The sequence below is a fragment of the Lutra lutra genome, chromosome 8, assembly GCF_902655055.1.
Source record: "Lutra lutra chromosome 8, mLutLut1.2, whole genome shotgun sequence".
Taxonomy (NCBI): domain Eukaryota; kingdom Metazoa; phylum Chordata; class Mammalia; order Carnivora; family Mustelidae; genus Lutra; species Lutra lutra.
In genome coordinates, this window is record NC_062285.1 from 85,523,271 (window position 1) to 85,542,030 (window position 18,760).

The 18,760-nt window shown below is 39.0% G+C and overlaps 1 protein-coding gene across 1 annotated transcript in view; it reads right to left on the reverse strand.

Moving 5' to 3' along the window:
- The window catches only part of DERA (deoxyribose-phosphate aldolase), a 115,453-nt gene that overhangs the window by 24,822 nt on the left and 71,871 nt on the right, over nucleotides 1-18,760 (reverse strand). The window lies entirely within an intron of this gene.

Below are 18,760 nucleotides of genomic sequence, written 5' to 3' on the forward strand. Positions count from 1 at the left end.
CCACACTTACCATGTGCTGGACACTGCCCTAAGAGCTTTAAAAATAACCTGACAAATCATTACAAATAAAGCAGTTGTTGGATGCTTCCAGCTGGGAGTGACAGATGGGGAAGACATATCTTTAAGGCTAATGTGCTCAAGAAGAAATCTTGAGAAATCCTTGATGGCAACGCAGGATGATGCTTCCTGACTATGGGCGATCGTTCCTCGACTTATTCTGTCCTAACACAAATATTTGTGGATGACTGCTGTGTGCTCTGCAATGACTAGGAAGCTTTCCTGACTGGAAATGGCTCCATTTTGAGAGCTAAGTGCCTGCACAGAGTGCTGGAGGGGGAGAGACAGTTGGCAAGTACAACTAGGTGCAATGACAGATTGGAGTCCACAAGGTATGATGTGAGGGTGTGAGTGGCTGAGGTTTCTCTTCAGCCAGAGGAACCAGAGGAACAGTGGATGGAGAAAGAACAATTTAGTTCCAGGATATTCTAAATTAGGGTTCCTCACTAATTGGTACAGTTTGGGTTTCAATTATCTGATTTTAGTCCTCGTTTTTGCCAGTTTAATACACCAAATTTATACTAAATGTCTTCTGCTCTCCTTTTCTTTTTTGTTTTTTTTAAAGATTTTATTTATTTATTTCACAGACAGAGATCACAAGTAGGCAGAGAGAGAGGGGGAAGCAGGCTCCCTGCTGAGCAGAGAGCCCAAATCCGGGCTCGATCTCAGGACCCCTGGGATCATGACCTGAGCCGAAGGCAGAGGCTTTAACCACTGAGCCACCCAGGTGTCCTCTGCTCTCCTTTTCTAAGTTACTTAATTATAACATGAACATAAAATATCTTGATTGGCAAGGCTGCTTTCAGCCTAGAGAGAAATTTTTCTCTTCTTTTGGAAGAGTTTCTGATTGGGGTTGGGCAAATGTCCTGACTTCAGGGGTGGGGAGGGAGGACAGGGTGAGGAAGGGTTTGTAACCTATGGTTTCAGCTCAATGGATTTTCTTTAATCAAATATTTTCAAGAAGTCCACACCTAGTTCTTGTCACCTATCAAATAGTTTTGCACAAGTAATGTCACAAAGTTACTGAAGGTACTACTTTCACAGAGATTTAAATTTTAAAAGGCTTAAACTAAAGAATGAGGATCTAACAGTGGAATTTCATATAGTATTTTTTTTAACATTTTATTTATTCATTTGACAGACCGAGATCACAAGTAGGCAGAGAGGCAAGTGGGGGTGGGGGGGGAGAAGGCTCCCCACTGAGCAGAGAGCCCAATGCGGGCTCGATCCCAGGACCCCAAGATCATGACTGAGCCAAAGGCAGAGGCCCCAACACACTGAGCCACCCAGGTGCCCCTGGAATTTCAGATATGAGCCACAGGAATGGGAACACGGGGGCAGTGTTAATAGAGATCGCAAGGGAGGTTTTCTGCAAATGGCCCCTTACAATGAATGGCATGCTTATGCCTCTGTAGCTGCTGTGTTGACTGCAATCTTGTCTGCTTCAAGAGTTACATTTCCACAGACCGCAATCCTCTATGTCTACAGGACCTGACAGAAGCTAATGAGTATTCTTTTACTCTATTCTTTGGTTCAATATTAATAATGGTACATGAGAAAAACTTGGCCTTACTTTGAAATGTTTGCTATGATGGGCTTAAACAAAAATACACAATTTTCCTTTTTGTAAGCCTTCAGGGTCTTTTCTAAATACATGTGCACTAGGAGTGTCTTCCTGGAGTATATATGACACAGCATCCCCAAAGCTGTATGACCAGGAGACCCTTTTGTCAGAGAAGTTTTCACTGAAACACTGTTTCACAGAACATAATTTTGAAATCACGGTTGTAGCTGAAAAACTGTCCCCCAATACACAACCTTCCTTTATTCATTTGGTGGGAGGCAAGCCGGTCTTTAGAATAACCTTTCAGTTCTGACGCTACTTTTCCAGTATTCCAAATCATCCAAGGCCATGTGTTGTCAAGTTCATTATCTGCTTAGCTAATGAAAATGTGTTTTCAAGTAGACTGCATGAAAAGAAAGAAAATAATCCTTCAAACTTCTAAAACTCCTTTTTTTTAGCAAAATTTTATTTGAGCTCTATAGGACATGAAACCAAATCATCATTGCTGTTTCTTCTTTATCTAGTTATTCACAGACTAATTCTTAAAACAGGTTCCTAAATCCCCTTAAATTACCAAAAGGTTTCTAATCCGTTGCACTAAGTCACACACATACGCAGATGATCTTTATAAATCAGTGGTTCCTAACTTTGATTTGAAAACTCCCAAGGGGGGCGCCTGGGTGGCTCAGTGGGTTAAAGCCTCTGCCTCTGGCTCAGGTCATGATCTCAGGGTCCTGGGGGCTCCTCAGGGTCCTGGGATCGAGCCCCACATTGGGCTCTCTGCTCAGCAGGGAGCCTGCTTCCTCCTCTCTCTTTGCCTGCCTCTCTGCCTATTTGTGATCTCTGTCTGTCAAATAAATAAATAAAATCTTAAAAAAAAAATGAAAACACCCAAGGTATCTCCATCTTAATTTATAATAGGATTTTCTTTAATTCCTAAAAAACATTTTTCATAAATATAATCCATGTTAACTTTGAGGGGGGGTGAGGAATGCAACAAAGAACCAAAGTCCCACTAAGTGATTTGTTGCCATTCTATAAAGACTACATTTGCAAACACCTTTTTTTTTTTTTAAGAAGACAGCATACAATTTCATAAGTTACAGTGATTGCTAATAAAAATTTAGGAAAGTGGCTAGTTCTCTTCTTAGGTCAGAAAATAATGCTCCCCCTCTTCCTCATTAACTTCATTTTTTTTCATTTCATTAACAAAAATTGAGAATTGTTGCACTTAAAAGTTATCTTTTATTATTCTAGATTGATACATTAAAGAAAAGAAACAAGATTTGGTGGGGGGACAGCTGTCAGGGAGTGGGTAAAGCTTTTTTAGTTTAGTTTTGCCTCATGTAAGGTCTCTGAAGGAAGTAGGTGTGTTTTTAATTTTTTTCTCTGTATTTGTATTGTGAAGATTTAAATGGCTGGTTTTAGATTTAAATGGTTTTAGATTTAAATGGCTGGTTTCAGATTTAAATGATCTGCATATATTAAACTCTTAGTTGACTACACTGATAAACCAGTTATATTTTTCTACCTTTAATTAGTAAATTGAAAGGTTTCATACACAATTCTCCAATCTAGATATGGATTACATTCCAAAAGTTTGTAAATTCATGGCTGCCTGGAAATCAATCCATGCTTCTCCATATAAAAAATGCTTTCCCTGATAGTAAGTCCCAGGTCAGCCCCCAAAAGCATGAACCTGAGTTCTACTAACCCCTCCTAAGCATTCTGCAGAGCAATTCCTCTAAGAAGGAGAGGCTTGGGGGCGCCTGGGTGGCTCAGTGGGTTAAGCCTCTGCCTTCGGCTCAGGTCATGATCTCAGGGTCCTGGGATCAAGCCCCGCATCGGGCTCTCTGCTCAGCAGGGAGCCTGCTTCCTCCTCTCTCTCTGCCTGCCTCTCTGCCTGCTTGTGATCTCTCTCTGTCAAATAAATAAATAAAATCTTTAAAAAAAAAAAAAAAAAAAAGAAGGAGAGGCTTGGGTACCTCTGACTGTCCATCTCTATTACCCAACCCGCATATCATCGGCCAGCTGGGGATGAGTCACTCAAAGCTTTAAATTACCAACAGGGTTTGCATTTTCACAAGGAATCTCAAGATGACAAGGCAGAGAAGGGCTGGGTATCCAGGTCTGTGGTGAGGGCAGCTCTGAGGAGCAGGGGCATTCCCAAATTCTCTGCCAATGTTCTTCCTACTCCCTGGTCATGAAGAAGAGCCACATTTAAGTCAAGGTTATTAACATTGGGTCCTACCTGGTATTTCTTTCTATATCTGCAATTACTCTAGCAAACAGTTTATGGAGTTTATAATCTTGCTGTTTAAAGTGCCTAGTAAACCATCCTAATTTTATTTAATTGGACCTATTTGGGGCACTAAGGAAAGGGATGTTTGGGCTGAAAAGTCCACACTGAGATCTCCTTTCCAAGCTCCCAGAACACCTACACTCTCTCAATAACTTTGTAGCCAAATGCCTCCCCCTCCAATGTCCCAGCCATGACCTTCTCTGGGGCCTAGAGGCAGAGCGGTCAGTCTTATGTTCTCTCATGACCCTGCCCTCTTAGGAAATTCTTCCTTTAATACCATTGCATTCCTCGCTGCATTCCCCTCTTTGCATTCCCCACCCAACAGACAGAAACTCAGGCAGAGCCTCCAGTGATCGCATCCCTGTCTGGATTATTTGAACACGGCATCCCTTAGGAGCAGCAAATACAACATCGCGCAAGACCGTGAGCCTATGGTTTCAGAAGCGCCTGTCACTCTCTTTGTTTCTGAGCATGACTCTCATTCCCATCCCTATGGGAGTCACTCTTTTCTCTGAGCCAATTGTCTGGAATTAAAACTTTTCCAGTCTAGCCCTGAAAGAACAAACAAAGAAAACAGTTAGTGGAAAGGGATGGGTTTAACGGAAAATTGTACTATGTTATAAGGAGTACCTAATCACTTCATGGGAGTCTGGTTAAAAAGCCAGCAGGAAGAAATCCAGCATCAGCCATGGCTGGGTGTGTGCTTACGGACAGCAGATGAAAATGAGAAACGTACTTCAAAAATACTTTCAGTAGGAGGATATACTTAATAACCACTCAATTTAGAGAATACCATCTATAATGAAAATGTCTCAGCTGTTTTAAGGATTTTTTGGTTTATGTTTTTGAAAGGCCTTATAATATTGAATGCTCTAAAATGAGAACACCAAGAAAGGCAGAGGAAAATCTGCTTTTTTAATTGCCTAAATTACCTAATCTACAATCCCGGGCAGAAACCGCAAAGTCTGCGAATGCAACTAGAGGTAACACTATAAACTCTGAGGTAATTTATATGCTTTTGCTTTTTATTAAAAAATAAACAGGAATATTTTAATTATTCACTAGAATGTTAATATCAAACCAGTGTGATAGCAGCTAACATTCTACAAACAGCCTTTTGCAGGCTTTGTGTGACATGGATGATCTAAATTCTTTCCAATTTCATTGACTATTCAGTGCCTCTTCTGTTGTCCCTGCCCAATTTAGCAGTTTTGTAGCACAGGAAACTTCCTTTCGATGCCCCAGTTGATGATAAATTTTTTACAAAAAGCACACCGTAACACTCATTCTTGTGCCACTAGCAAAACAAAGTATCACCCCGATAATTCAAGTAAAAGCATGCATTTCCTTTTTTCTCCTCTCCGTTTCTCTTTATATGCCCTGTCTTGTTCACGTGTTCTCAGCAGAAAAATAGCCTCTCTCTTTTTCACTGCCACAGCCTTAATCAGATTTCCTTAAAAACACTAAATATTTTTCTCCTTGTTACAAGAACAGAAAAGTAGAGGAATAGGGGTAAGACTTTTGTGCATTCTGCAGTAAGCCAGCAAAGCAATGAACCGGTGGAGGTCTTATCAAAGGGCAGCAAAGATGGGTTTCCAGGGCTGGGAAGAAGCCTCATTTGTCTTGAACTCCCTGCCCTGGGGAAACGGCACACCTTTGTGAGCGACTACATTGAGGGTGTGGACAAATGGAACCATTATGAGTTGGTTTGTCCTGTCCCTCCCCTGCTCAGCCTAGAATCATTCACCAACGCCTATTCGTGCTGTCCCCTTGACGTCTCCCCCAGCTGTCTACTCCTCTTCATCCTTACCCCACTCCCTTAACTCAGCCCCACATGACGTTAACTAGCCTGTAATAACAGCTTCCCAACAGGTTCCCTGTTCTCCAGTCTAAACACAGGGCCCAAAGGCCATGTTCCTAAAATGAAAACCGGGGCGCTGCTCCACTACTACAAAGTATCTGGAGTAACGATATCTTACTGATCTTTACCCTGGGGGTGGGGGTAGGGAGGCTAACCGGGAAAGATTTCAATAAACCCCAGTGATAAAGAGCTGAATGCATGAGCTTCTCAGGCTAGACACTTTCAAGGGCTGAAAAACTTTCCCTACCTGCAAACAGGAAACCCAAATTCTTTGGTGGGCATTAAGCCACTAGCAACTTAGCAACTTCGCCTCCGCCTCTCCTGCCATTTCTCCATTGACCCTCCATCCCAACCATAGCTTCCTCTACATCTATGTGCACCCAAGGACACCTCCACAAATGTCACTTGTTTTGCGAAACCTTCTGTGCCTCTCCAGAGGGTAGCCCTGCTCATGCAGCACTTGGCCAAAGAGTCCCTGTGGGTCCTAACATGTTGCCAATGAGGCAATCGTAAATCTGACCTTTCACTCTCTCTTCGAAGAGGTACAGTTAGTGTTTTAATGGGAGGGGTTCTGTCTGGTTTTTCTCTCCCCTTTCTCCCCTCTTATGCCTCTCCCATGTGCAGAAGAGCATCTGATAAACATTAGATGCTCACTAAACACTTGCCTATAGCATAAGCATATTCAAAAGAAAGGAATGTCCCCCGGCATCAAGATGGCAGAACAGCTTGGCCCTTCTTGACTAGCCTCCTTCCCTCTCCTCTGGCTCCTCAGTCCTCACTGCAGCCTCACCACCCCCTACCCAGACCCCTTTTTCCTTCTTGGCACAGCCTGGAACTGGGGGAGTCCCCACTCAAACCCTACACCTAATATGTTAAAGGCAGAAGGAGGAGAAACCAAGATACTTCTATCAAGGAGATAAAAGGGTTAAACATCTTTAATCCTTAAGTTCTTGGAGACTTAATTAAAAATATAAATTCACGTCCTTCCAAAACCACTATTTCATGTGTTGGTTAGGACCTACAGAACTACTGATGTACAGCTGACCATTTATGATCTTGTTTCTATGGGCGTGCAGGCTTAGTGTTCCAAACAAGCAATCTGGAAAGGAACCAATCACCAGGACAATCAGATTTGTTAACTGTGAGCTGTCTAGGCTCACGAAATTTTGGAAACCCCTAGAATTTGAAATTCTCTCTCTAAATAATTTCGAAAATACCAGGGTGAGTGGGAAGAACTCTTGTCTTAACCTTAGGAAACCTGGATTCCAAACCTCCTGCCTAGACAGTAGGAACACTCAAAAAAGTTTTTAAAAGTACCAACTCTCTTGGTTCCAGTTAGTACCAATTAAAATCAGGATCTCTGGTGGTGGGACCTTTTAAACAGGTTATTTATGAAGCTCTTCAGGAAATCCTAACATGCAGCTTGGGCTGAGAACCTCCTTCTAGACTGTTTTGACTTTAGAATATTTGTCCCTGGGTAAATTCCTTGTGAATTTGACCCTTCTGGATCTTGGTTTTCTCACCTGTAAAATGAAAGCTTTGAAGTTAATGAGGCTTCTTTATACCTTATAATCCTTTCTGGTTTTCAAAGCATTTGCAACTTTTACAAGTTAACTTTTAAATGTTTAGTAGCTCTGTTTCTCTCGGCTCCTCTGACAATGTACAAATCAAGAAAAAACAGAGATGAATTTGTAAAAACCTTTTCGTGACTGAGACAAAAGGAGCTGCAAGCAAAATTCCAATTTTACAAGTGTGTTTTCCACCTACTTAACTAGTTCCTGGGAGGACACAAGTTACCTACACAATCACTGAATTTTATGGATTGTTTCGAGCCATTATGTTAAAATTTTTAAAATGGAAATGAAGAGAGAAAAGTTCCATACTAGAATATTTCAGTGCCTCGGATACATAGCTTCTCATCATCCTAACAATGACTTTTTTGTATATGCTTCCATTAAAGTCATGACTGCAGAATAAGCTGATGATTTCCAGAACGCCCCCTCACTCCTTAAGTCTTTTTACTGAATAGCTTGCTGAGCAATTTAACACACAGGGTCCCTAATTTCTTTATACTAGTGATGGCAATATAACCTTTGTCTTGCTTCAACCAATTTTTCTCTCAGCTAGCACATCTTCCCAAGTTTAAAAAATATATATATATTTTTCATTGATTTGGCTTATAAAGTAAACCTAGAAATCTGCAAATACTTTTTAAAGAGCAAATAAAGAAATATTCACCCATGCAGAAGAAAACAGAACACAGGAGAATCGCTTGCTCCATTTTATAATATTATGGTACATTGTGTAGTCTTCTGTCGGTATTTATTATCAGTCATTTAGTTTATGATAGAGAATAACTTTTGATTACTGATGCTTGTAGTATTACTCACTCTGTCTTGGACTGTTTGAAGATCTGTATTTTTATTACAAAGTCCAATAAAAATAAAGTGAAAAACCCATAGGTCCCAAAACTGATTCCTGGCTTGTGCTGTATGTCACTCCTTTCCAATCTAAAAAGTATTTCCTTCTACTGTTAGTCTCTGTCTCTTGCTCATAAGCAAATTTATCTCCTAATGCCTCATTCTTTATTTTAGCCATTAATCTCCCATTGAGAACCTTACCAAATGCTTTTTGCAGATAAAAATATTTAATATCTACTAGATTTCCCCTATCCACAAAACCATCCAACATTGCTTAGAGGGAAAAATCAATCTTTTGTACCTGAATTTAAGTTTGCTGGTTTGACTCAAAGTATTTTTTCTAACATCTTCAGGTCTTTACGGGAAACAACAGAAACACAGCACAAGAACCCTATTTCTCTTTGTTATGGGTTGAATCTTGCCCCCTGAAAAGGTATGTTGAAATTCCAATCCCCAGTGCCTTAGAAAATGACCTGTATGGAAATAGGGTCATTGTAGACATAATTAGTTGAATAAAGACAAGGTCTTGCTGAGTAAAGTGGGGTCATTAAGTGACTGGTGCCCTTGTAAAGAAGGAAGAGACACAGACAGAAATGCACAGGACCATGTGTTGATGGAAACAGAGAATGGAGTGTTACATCTACAAGCCAAGGAATGCCAAGGATTGCCAGCAAACACCAGAAGCTAGAAAAGGCAGGCAAGAATTCTACCCTGCAGATTACAGTAGCAGAGTGGCCCTGCAGGTACCTGGATTTCAGGCCTTTACCCTCCAGAACCATAATACACTTCTGTTGTTTCAAATCACCCAACTTGAGGTGGAAACTGAGGAAACCAATACACCCCTCTTTTCTCATTATTTCCATATTTGGGGCCCTGCTTATACTGGATTATAATCTACACTGAAATATCTCACGTACATGTAATAGGGGTGTGTGTGTGTGTGTGTGTGTGTGTGTGTGTGTGAGAGAGAGAGAAAGAGAGAGAGAGAGACGGTTTTTCTCTCCTGTAGAGGATTCCACCGAGCTGTGAAAGGCGGAGCCTCTCTAGCGCACGCTGAGTGTAACGTAGAACAGCAGCTCCATCAGGCAAACCCAGTCTGTGTTTCCAACACCTCCCACCTCCTGTGGCGGCCCATCCAATTTCTGGAAAATCTGGACCCTCACTGAACTCTGCCTTACAGCAGGCCAAAATCCATCCTCCCATAACTTCTAAGAGCTGGGTCCCAGTCCTCCTACCATGGGTTCATCAGGAACAATCATGCTTTTTCATCCTTTTTGGATGCGTGAATACAAGTATTTGAATACAACACCACAACCTCAGCGACTGCCATCTTCCCAGCTAAGGTGTCCACTTTCTTCCTGATCGCTCTTCACAGGAAGTTTTCCATGTCCCTCATCCTATGCTGGGACATTCCTCCACATAGGCTCCAATGCCATTACCATGGTCCCAAACCCTTTTAGGTCACCCTCTGTGCTCCTTCATTCTCAGACTGCCCCATCAGGAGGATAAGAGAAAAGTCCACTTTCCGGATCACTTCCTAGCTATCCTCTCAGCACTCAGGAAGGGAATCTGGAAATAACCAAGAACTTCAGTGCAGAAATCAAGCAGCGACCGTGAAGTCATGACCCCACAGAAGTTCCCAGAGTGTTGTCATGGGATCGTCAGCAGAGCAGGTAAACACACACACACACACACACACACACACACAGTGCAATCTTTCTGAGGCGAGGGTGCTCTTGGCACCCTTCTTTTTCATTCCAACAAGGATTTATTGCAGGCCTATTATGCATGGGCCCCTGGCCTTGCTTTCACAATTCTCTTTCATGTTTACTTCATGTCTGCCACCCCCTATAGTTTTTCTCTCTCTATTGTCCTTATTTCCTCTATATTGTCCTCACTTTGCTTGTCAATAAAAAAGTATAGGTCAACATATAAATCTCATTCAGGGACTCTAGAAATACATCTGTGCCCCCAAAGATTACACATAGCTTATATATAATATTTTAAATACAGAGCAATTACAGGGTGGAGAACAGGACTGTGTATAGAATCCAGAGTCAAGGGGTGCCTGGGTGGCTCAGATGGTTAGGCGTCCGCCTTCAGTTCAGGTCATGATTCCAGGGTTCTGGGATCGAACCCCGCATCGGGTTCCCTGCTTGGTGGGGAGCCTGCTTCTCCCTCTCTCTCCCCACTGTTCCCTCTGCTTGTGTTCTCTCACTCTCTCTGTCAAATAAATAAATAAAATCTTAAAAAAAAAAAAAGAATTTAGAGTCAAGAAGTGCTTCACAATGTTGCCACTTCCTCAGTGCATGGCCTTGGTCTCACTTGGTCACTTAACTTCCGAGCATCAGGTTTTCATCCCTTTGAAGGTGATAAGGTACCTCCCCTAGTTCCCTCTTAAGACAGTAGCCAAAAGAATCTGTGAACTGGTAACCTCCCGTGATTTATTATCTTATTCATTTGCTCATTCAACAAAATGTGTACCAAGTATCTACCCTGTGTGATATGCTGAGAGACCCATTCAAGGATTCCGCTTTCCCAGCATTTAAGAGTTTGCTAATAGATCCGTAACTATCCAGCACGGACATTAAAGAATAAATAATGAACATGTTAGAAATCAAAGACAAATGAGTCACAGAATCTCAGAAACATGATCCAATAGCTAACAGGTCTGGCCTCTATGTCATGTATCAGAATTTCACCGAGACATGAAAATAAAAAGTCCCTTAATGTTTCTTTTAAAGCAAAATAGAGATTCATTTAAAAGACTGAATTTTCCATATGTTGTTTATGACTATATCTGTTGATGCCCCATACCTGACAACTGAGCACTTCAACAAGCACTTCCTAGGCCCTTACATGTGTTAGCCTCTGTGCCCATAAATTCCTCTGAGCAATCTAGGTCTGGAGAAGGTGTTGCAAGATTTTAGAATAAGGTGGGTTACATTTTCAAAAATCTCACACAGTAAAATTTTATGCATACTAGTACACACCACATACAAAACTATGTTCACAAGCTGCTTCTTTTTTTCCCTGGAAGTCCAGCCATGAAGAGGCAAAGAAAACACTCTGTGTTTAAATGTATAGTGATTTTCTTAAGAACAATATACCATATACCAAAATGGACCATCAGAGGTTCCTGTAGGGCTAGGAGGCCAGAAAACATGGCAGATTCTCTCTCCCACTAAGCTCTCTATTTTGCACAAAACAAAGGATGGGAAAGAGGGTAGATGAGGACGCAGGTTGGGTGGGTGTGACGGGGTAAGTCTGAAAGTTCTGCTCTCATGGTGGTGGGCGGGGGCTAAATTTAAATTTGCTCCCTGAATGAAATGGCAAGTTAATTAGTTTTTACCCTAGAAGTGGTTTAATTCTCAGGGCTAGTTTAAGGAACTGTAAATCAATTTATGCTTTAGATCCATTAACTCTTACCCCCAATACACATCTATATTCTTAATGCTTTCCGCAGTGGTGAACTTCCAACTATAGCATACCTTTTCATAAATTAAATGTTCTTCCTATGAAAGGCAAGATATTATTTTTAAAACCCCCCCAAATGAGAAAAACCAGGCTGGATCACCACAGGGGTCTAGATGTGCCATCTGGATCACTACTTCTTCAGTATACAAAGATAAGAGCCCAAGATGAAGGATTCAGTGTGACTGGTGACAATCTTTCGAAAAATAAATCTACACTGTCATTTACTCTACCATTTGACTCCTATTTAAATTTTAAAAAATGGTTTTTTAAAAGTCTTAGATGTTAATTTGCTACTAATCACAGCATTTCTTTTAGACCTTCGGTTTTCTTCAGTCATAACAAGTTTCCCACTGTTTATTTTCTGCCCTTCGTTTTATTGCTTTTAATGGCTTCCCTTCTATTTTCTTTTATTTCTCTGCTTCATCTTATTGTTTCTGAATTACTCGGATCTTATTGGGTTGAATTTCAAATATCCCCTCCCCTGGTTCCTACTTTTTTCATTTTTGATTTCCTATACATTACAAAATTCCAGCCAAGTTCAAAACTCATTTTGCATTCCTTCAAGGTCTGCTTTTCTCAAACCCCATATTTTTGTGTTCGTACTCTACCCACAGATCTTCATCAGCAATTCAAACCTGATGACATTATGATTGCATCTTTAGTGCTTTTCTACTCCAACCTTATTTATCATGCCTGCATTATTTCCAAAGATAAGGTCTAGAATAACTTCAGAGCAGAGCTTGTTAGCTGTTGCGTGTGTGTGAACAGTCCACCGCTACTGAAAGATAAAGCCACTTTTCTACATTCTGGCATTATTCTTAATGTGGGCGTTTGCGGGGCTAAAATCCCTTAGCGGGAGACGGACCTGCCTTAGACTACTCTTTTCTCTAAGCATGTTTTCCTTTCTATCTTACTTCCTATTACCTTGTTCTTGGATTGTGTGATGAAAAAATATGGCTCTCGTTTCCCTCTCCTGATTATATTCCCTTCAAATTGCTTACTCCTACCTCCGTTTCTCCTTTATTTGCATTGCTCTCACCACACTGACAGGAACATGAAAGTCAGATCCATTTTCTTTGACCAAAAAGCCAAGGCAGAAAGTTGTCTTTAGTTCTTTCTTAGCCCTAGAGCCCCTTCAGAATTCTCACAAACCTTTTATATGTCATACCACTGCTTAGGTCATCCAAACAATGCCTCAATACATAATCTCCTTGGCAACAGTATAAACTATCTTTTTGTTCAACTGAAATAAAATTTTGCTCTTAACATAACATGTCCAAACTCTACAAGGTTGTGGCTCATGTGGAAAGATGAGTCTAGGTATTCAGCTTTTACTTTGCCTATTTTTACTTTTCCTTATCTCTTTCTTTCTCATTTATCCATCCATCCTTCCATCCACTCATTCATTCACTCGTGTATTTCAAGATATTTTCTTAGGCTCTCTTAGATAGCAAGCCTAGTAGTAATTACAGAGAAATATAAATAAGTTACATACAGTCCTTGGCTCAGGGAGGTTCACAGTTTTGCAAAAGACTCAACAGGTAAAACAGTGAATGATGATACTGTATGACAAATGCTACTGGTATTTACAACTGTGCTAGGAGCACAACAGTATGAACAAATAACTAAGTCTGCCTCTAGAGGATCATGGAGAGATTTGACAAAGGATGAAAATTATATTTAAATCTTTAAGAACAGCTAAGAGGAGAAAAGAAAGCAATAACAGACAGAGGAAATGATGTAACAAAGACAAAAGTATCTAGAATGTTTCCAAATATCAATAATGACCATGGAGAATTGCAGCAAAATTCCTTTTTAACTGATGTTCCCACTTTGTTACAGGAAAGTACCTACCTCAGGGAGTCACTATGAAGGTTAAATGTAAATATATGTGAAGCCCTAAAAATAGCCCCTGTCACATAGTAAATGCTCAAGAAATGTTATTGTCTATCACTACTGTTGTACTATAGATTATACTATATATACTTCATCTCTCTGAAATGTTTTCTTACTTTTTTTCCTCCTGGTTACTGGCTTGGTTCTGGATCATTGTGGTTGCTGAGTAAGTGATCTCCAATTAAATATTTTATTCTGATACCCATCTAAAGAGCTAAGGTGGCTGCAATATTTCCCAGAGTAAAAGAACTAGGAGATATGACAACCATAGCGGAGAAGTGTGGCATAAAAAAATTAACTGGGCCACATCTAACGTGATTCTCAACTAATCAGATTCTTTTGAAACTTTTATTTTTTAAGACAGAGCCAAAAGTTGGCAAAAACAGTTCCTAAGATTCATGAAACAATCCTACTAACATATTAATAAGCTTGGAGATCAGTACAGAAAGGAATCCAGCTCAATATACTCTATCTCCTGCAGCTACACCAGATGGTTCTAAAAAGTGATAGTCTGAATAATGCCTTGTAATAGTCTAGAAAAAAAAAAGATTCAATTATGAATCCTTCCTGAGGTAGGATGGCGTAGGAAGGTATGCTGATATTTCTTAACAACTTGCAGAGTACTTATTTCATACTTTATAAATCAGCCATACACATTACTTCTTTGAATTGATAACCAGATTAACTGATCCACTTAAAGTCATAAACTGTGCAAGAATGAATAGGAATCCTGGTCTTCTAATGCCCATGACCTATAGCTCTTTCCCCTAAAACATTCTTAAAGATTCCTAAAGAAAATTAAACCAAAAGTAAGCTAGCTAGTAAACATTTAGTGGACCAAAAAATGCAAATACCTAGGTTAACTTTTTACTTACAATGATATGTGATATCAGACTAATAATAGCTTACTCTCCAGAGAATTGTCTTGCAATAACCTAAATGCCTATCAATATTACAAGACAGCTATTATGAATGTAAATGATAAAACACCTTTCCTTTTCAGATTTTCATGCTAACTTAATAGGAAAACAAAAGCCACAAAGACACAACAGAATAAATGCACCAGATTTACCCTCCTGCTACAAACAACCATACAGCTGAACAAAATATAAAAGGCAACTGTTTTCAGGCACTTGAAAACTGGCAGCTCAAGAAACAAACCCTGAGGTATTCCAGATATATAAATGAGCTGATAAAAGACTTTTAACCAACTACAATAAACATGTTGAAAGACTTATAAGAAAATATGAGCTCAATGAGTGAAAAATGTTGAACATCAGCAGAGAAATAAAAAAAAAAAAAACGTAAAAAAGAATCAAATGGAAATTCTAAAACTAAAAATGTTTAATAGCATAAATTTCACTAGATGGACTTAAAAGCAAATTTGAGATGGAAAATAAGGGTCAATGAACTTGAAGATCCATGTAAATTAACCACTCAGAAGAACAAAGAGAAGAAAAGTGATTAAAATTAAAATGAACAGGGGAATGCCTGGGTAGCGCAGTCAGCTGAGCATCAAACCCTTGGTTTCAACTCAGGTCGTGAGATCAAGCCTGGTGTCAGGGTCTGCACTCAGGGAGGAGTTTGCTTGAAATTCTCTCTCCCTCTCCTTCTGCTCCTTGCACTCACGCTCTCTCTCTCGCTCAAATCAACAAATAAATCTTTAAAAAATAAAAATAAAAAAATAAACAGGACCTCAGTAACCTGTGGGACAATATCTAACATTCATGTACTTGGAATCCTAGAAAGGACAGATAAAATGGGGTAGAAAATATTTGAAAAAATAGTTATAAAATGTCCCAAACTGGAAAACATCAACCTACAAATCCAAGAAGCTTAGCAAACTAAAAGCAGAATAAATACGAAGAAAACCATGGTTCGGCATATCATGGTCAAATTAGTGAAAAACAAAGATAAAGAGAAATATTGATTGACCAAAGCCAGAGTAAGATGAAACATTACTTATAGGAAAACAAGAACAAACAGAATTCAAAGAAATGGCGTAACATGTTTAAAGTACTGAAATAAGAATAAAACTATAGGGCCACCTGGGTGGCTCAGTGGGTTAAGCCTCTGCCTTCGGCTCAGGTCATGATCTCAGGGTCCTGGGATCGAGCCCCGCCTCAGGCTCTCTGCTCAGCAAGGATCCTGCTTCCCCTCCACTCTCTCTCACTGCCTGCCTCTTCGCCTGCTTGTAATCTCTCTCTCTCTATAAATAATAATAAATAATAATAATAAATAATAAATAAATAAATAAATAATAAATAAAATCTTAAAAAAAAAGAATAAAACTATAACCTAGAACACCATATTCAGCAAACAATACTTGAAACATGAGTGTAAAATAAAGACATTTTCAGATGAACAAAATCTAAGAAAATTAGTCACCAGCAGACTTACAAGAAGGAATAAAGAAGGAAATGATGTGCATGTGAGAAAATACAGAAGACTAGTTTTGCTGAGTTTTCTTTTAATTTCTTTAAAAGACAAATGACTGTTAAAACAAAAATCACCTCATATTAAGGAGTTTATACATAGGTGGAAGAAGAATAGTAAAATAATTCAAAGGACTAAGAAAAGCGTAAACACAACTGTTGTTAAGGTTTTTACTTTCATGACACATGAATAATATGAAATCTATGTAAATCGTGCTAAGCTAAAGATGCATATTATAATTGAGAAACTCCTTGAAAAGTACAAAGAGGCTGTAGATAAAAAGTCAACAGACAAAAAAAATAAAATGAAGTGCTCTCAAATATTTAATGAACCCAAAGGGTAGCAGGAAAAGACAAAACAAAAAATGGATCAGAACAAATAGGGAACTAACTGCAAGATGACAGACTTAACTTCTATCATATCAAAAATTGTGTGAAATGAAAATGAACAAAACATTCTAATTAAAAAGTACAGATTCTCACAATTTGATTTTAAAAAAGCCTACAAGAGAGAGCTTTAAATATATAAACAAAGATGGGTTATAGACTGCATATGTATGTGTGTGTATATATATATATATATATATATATTCATAAAAAGGGATGGAAAAAAGATATGCCAAGTATACATACTTAAATATCAAAGCTCCAAAATACATTTAGAAAAAACTGACAAAACTAAAAGGATAAGGAGAAAAATCTACAATCATATTTGGAGACTTTAACATCCTTTTCTCTTGGTAATAAATAGAACAAGTAGACCAAAACAAAATAAAATAAAACCGGATCTAAAAAATATGATCAACCAACTTGACCTACTTGATATTCGCAGAATACTACCACTAATATCTTACATGACAGTCTAAGATGTCAAATACTAACATGATGTTCTTTTTTTTTTTTTTAAAGATTTTATTTATTTATTTGCGAGAGAGATAGTATGAGAAGGGGGAGGGTCAGAGGGAAAAGCAGACTCCCTGCCAAGCAGGGGGCCTGAAGCGGGACTCAATCCCGGGACTCCAGGATCATGACCCGAGCCGAAGGCAGTCACTCAACCAACTGAGCCACCCAGGCGCCCTAACATTACATTCTTTTCAAGTGCCCCTGAAGTGTATACTTAAAGATAGAAAAAAATGGGCTATAAATCTCTTTAATTTCAAAAGACAAAAAATTCTTACAGTGGATATTCCCTGAGCTTAACAGAATTTTAAATTATAAATCAATAGCAATAAGATATCCAAGAAGCACAGAATACTTGGAAATTAAACATTCTGTTGATTTCTCTTTATGTCCATCAATATTTGCTTTATGTATTTAGGTGCTCCAGGGTAAAGGTTTATTCTAAATAATACTCTAATAACATTCTAGACATCAAGAGATATTACAAGGGAAATTGAAAGTATTTTTTAACTCAATGACAATGAAAAAACCAAGCAAGCAAAAAATTGGCTCTTTGAAAATATTAATAAAATTGGCAGACTTCTAACAAAACTCTTTCCAAAGAAAGAAAGAAAGAAAGAAAGAAAGAAAGAAAGAAAATAAGTAATAACAGGAAAGAAAACAAAAATGACAACACCAGAAGTAAAAAAAGGAGGTATAACTACAGACCCTATAGACATCAGAATATTATAAACTTTTTATAAGTATGGCAACTCAGTATATTTGTACAATAGAATGTCCCTAAGCAATGTCCCTTATACATAGAACAACATGGATAGATCTCACAGCTATTATCTTGTGGGTAGAGGGAAAAAAAACACAAAAGAGTACCTATTGTACAACTTAAAAACTGGCAAAGCCAATCTATGGTGATAAAATCATTGCACTGATTGCAGCTGGGGCAGAAGTAAAAAGAGTAGAACTGAAAGCAAAGGGGCACAAAGGATATTTCATGGGATGATGGAAAATACACATTGCAAAAAGTCATCACACTGGACACTTAACACCTCAATGTATATAAATTTACCTCAGTGAAGTTGATTTTTAAGGAATAAAATCAATAAAAATGCCAAAGTAGAGCTATAACTTATATAAGTGTAAATTTAGTTCAAAATTTTAAAACAATTCTTCAAAACATACCTCATTTCTATTATATACCTTCTTAAGAGAATAGGAACCAGAAACTATGGGTCAGGAAGTATGCTGGATGCTTTCACTTATTATACCTTGCACAGACTGTGTATGCCTTTAACTCATTATAAGGTCAAGCACAGTGCCCTGGGAGACAGTGGTGTTACAGCTGAGAAAGCAATAAATAACTCTGGAGCCAGAAGGCCTGGGTTCAAATAATGACTCTATGTGATCCATTAGCTTTGTGACCTTACAAAAGTCACCTTTTAAGTTTCTTCGTCAACCACAGGGTTGGTGTGAATATTAAGGAATATTATTTTAAAGAATCTGGGAAAGCACACTACAAATACAAGTTTTATTACCCAGAGCAAGTACTCAACAGACACTGCTTAAGTGAAGAAATGCAAGAGATAAGCATGGACAGGGATACAAGTAGATAGAAGAGATGGGGAGAGCATGTTCCTACTCACATTTTTCTTCTGTGGATGGATGGGGTGGAGGACAGAACGGGCTTCTTGGCATGATGACTTAATACCACGTTCCTATGATGAGCAGTAGGTGCAGAGAGGACGATAGGGTTGGCCGACCTCCCAGAATGAATATACTTTCACTGTGACCTGGATCATAGCACTCTAGGCTAACAATCCCTTGTCCCAGAGAGGAGCATGAAAAGGGAAT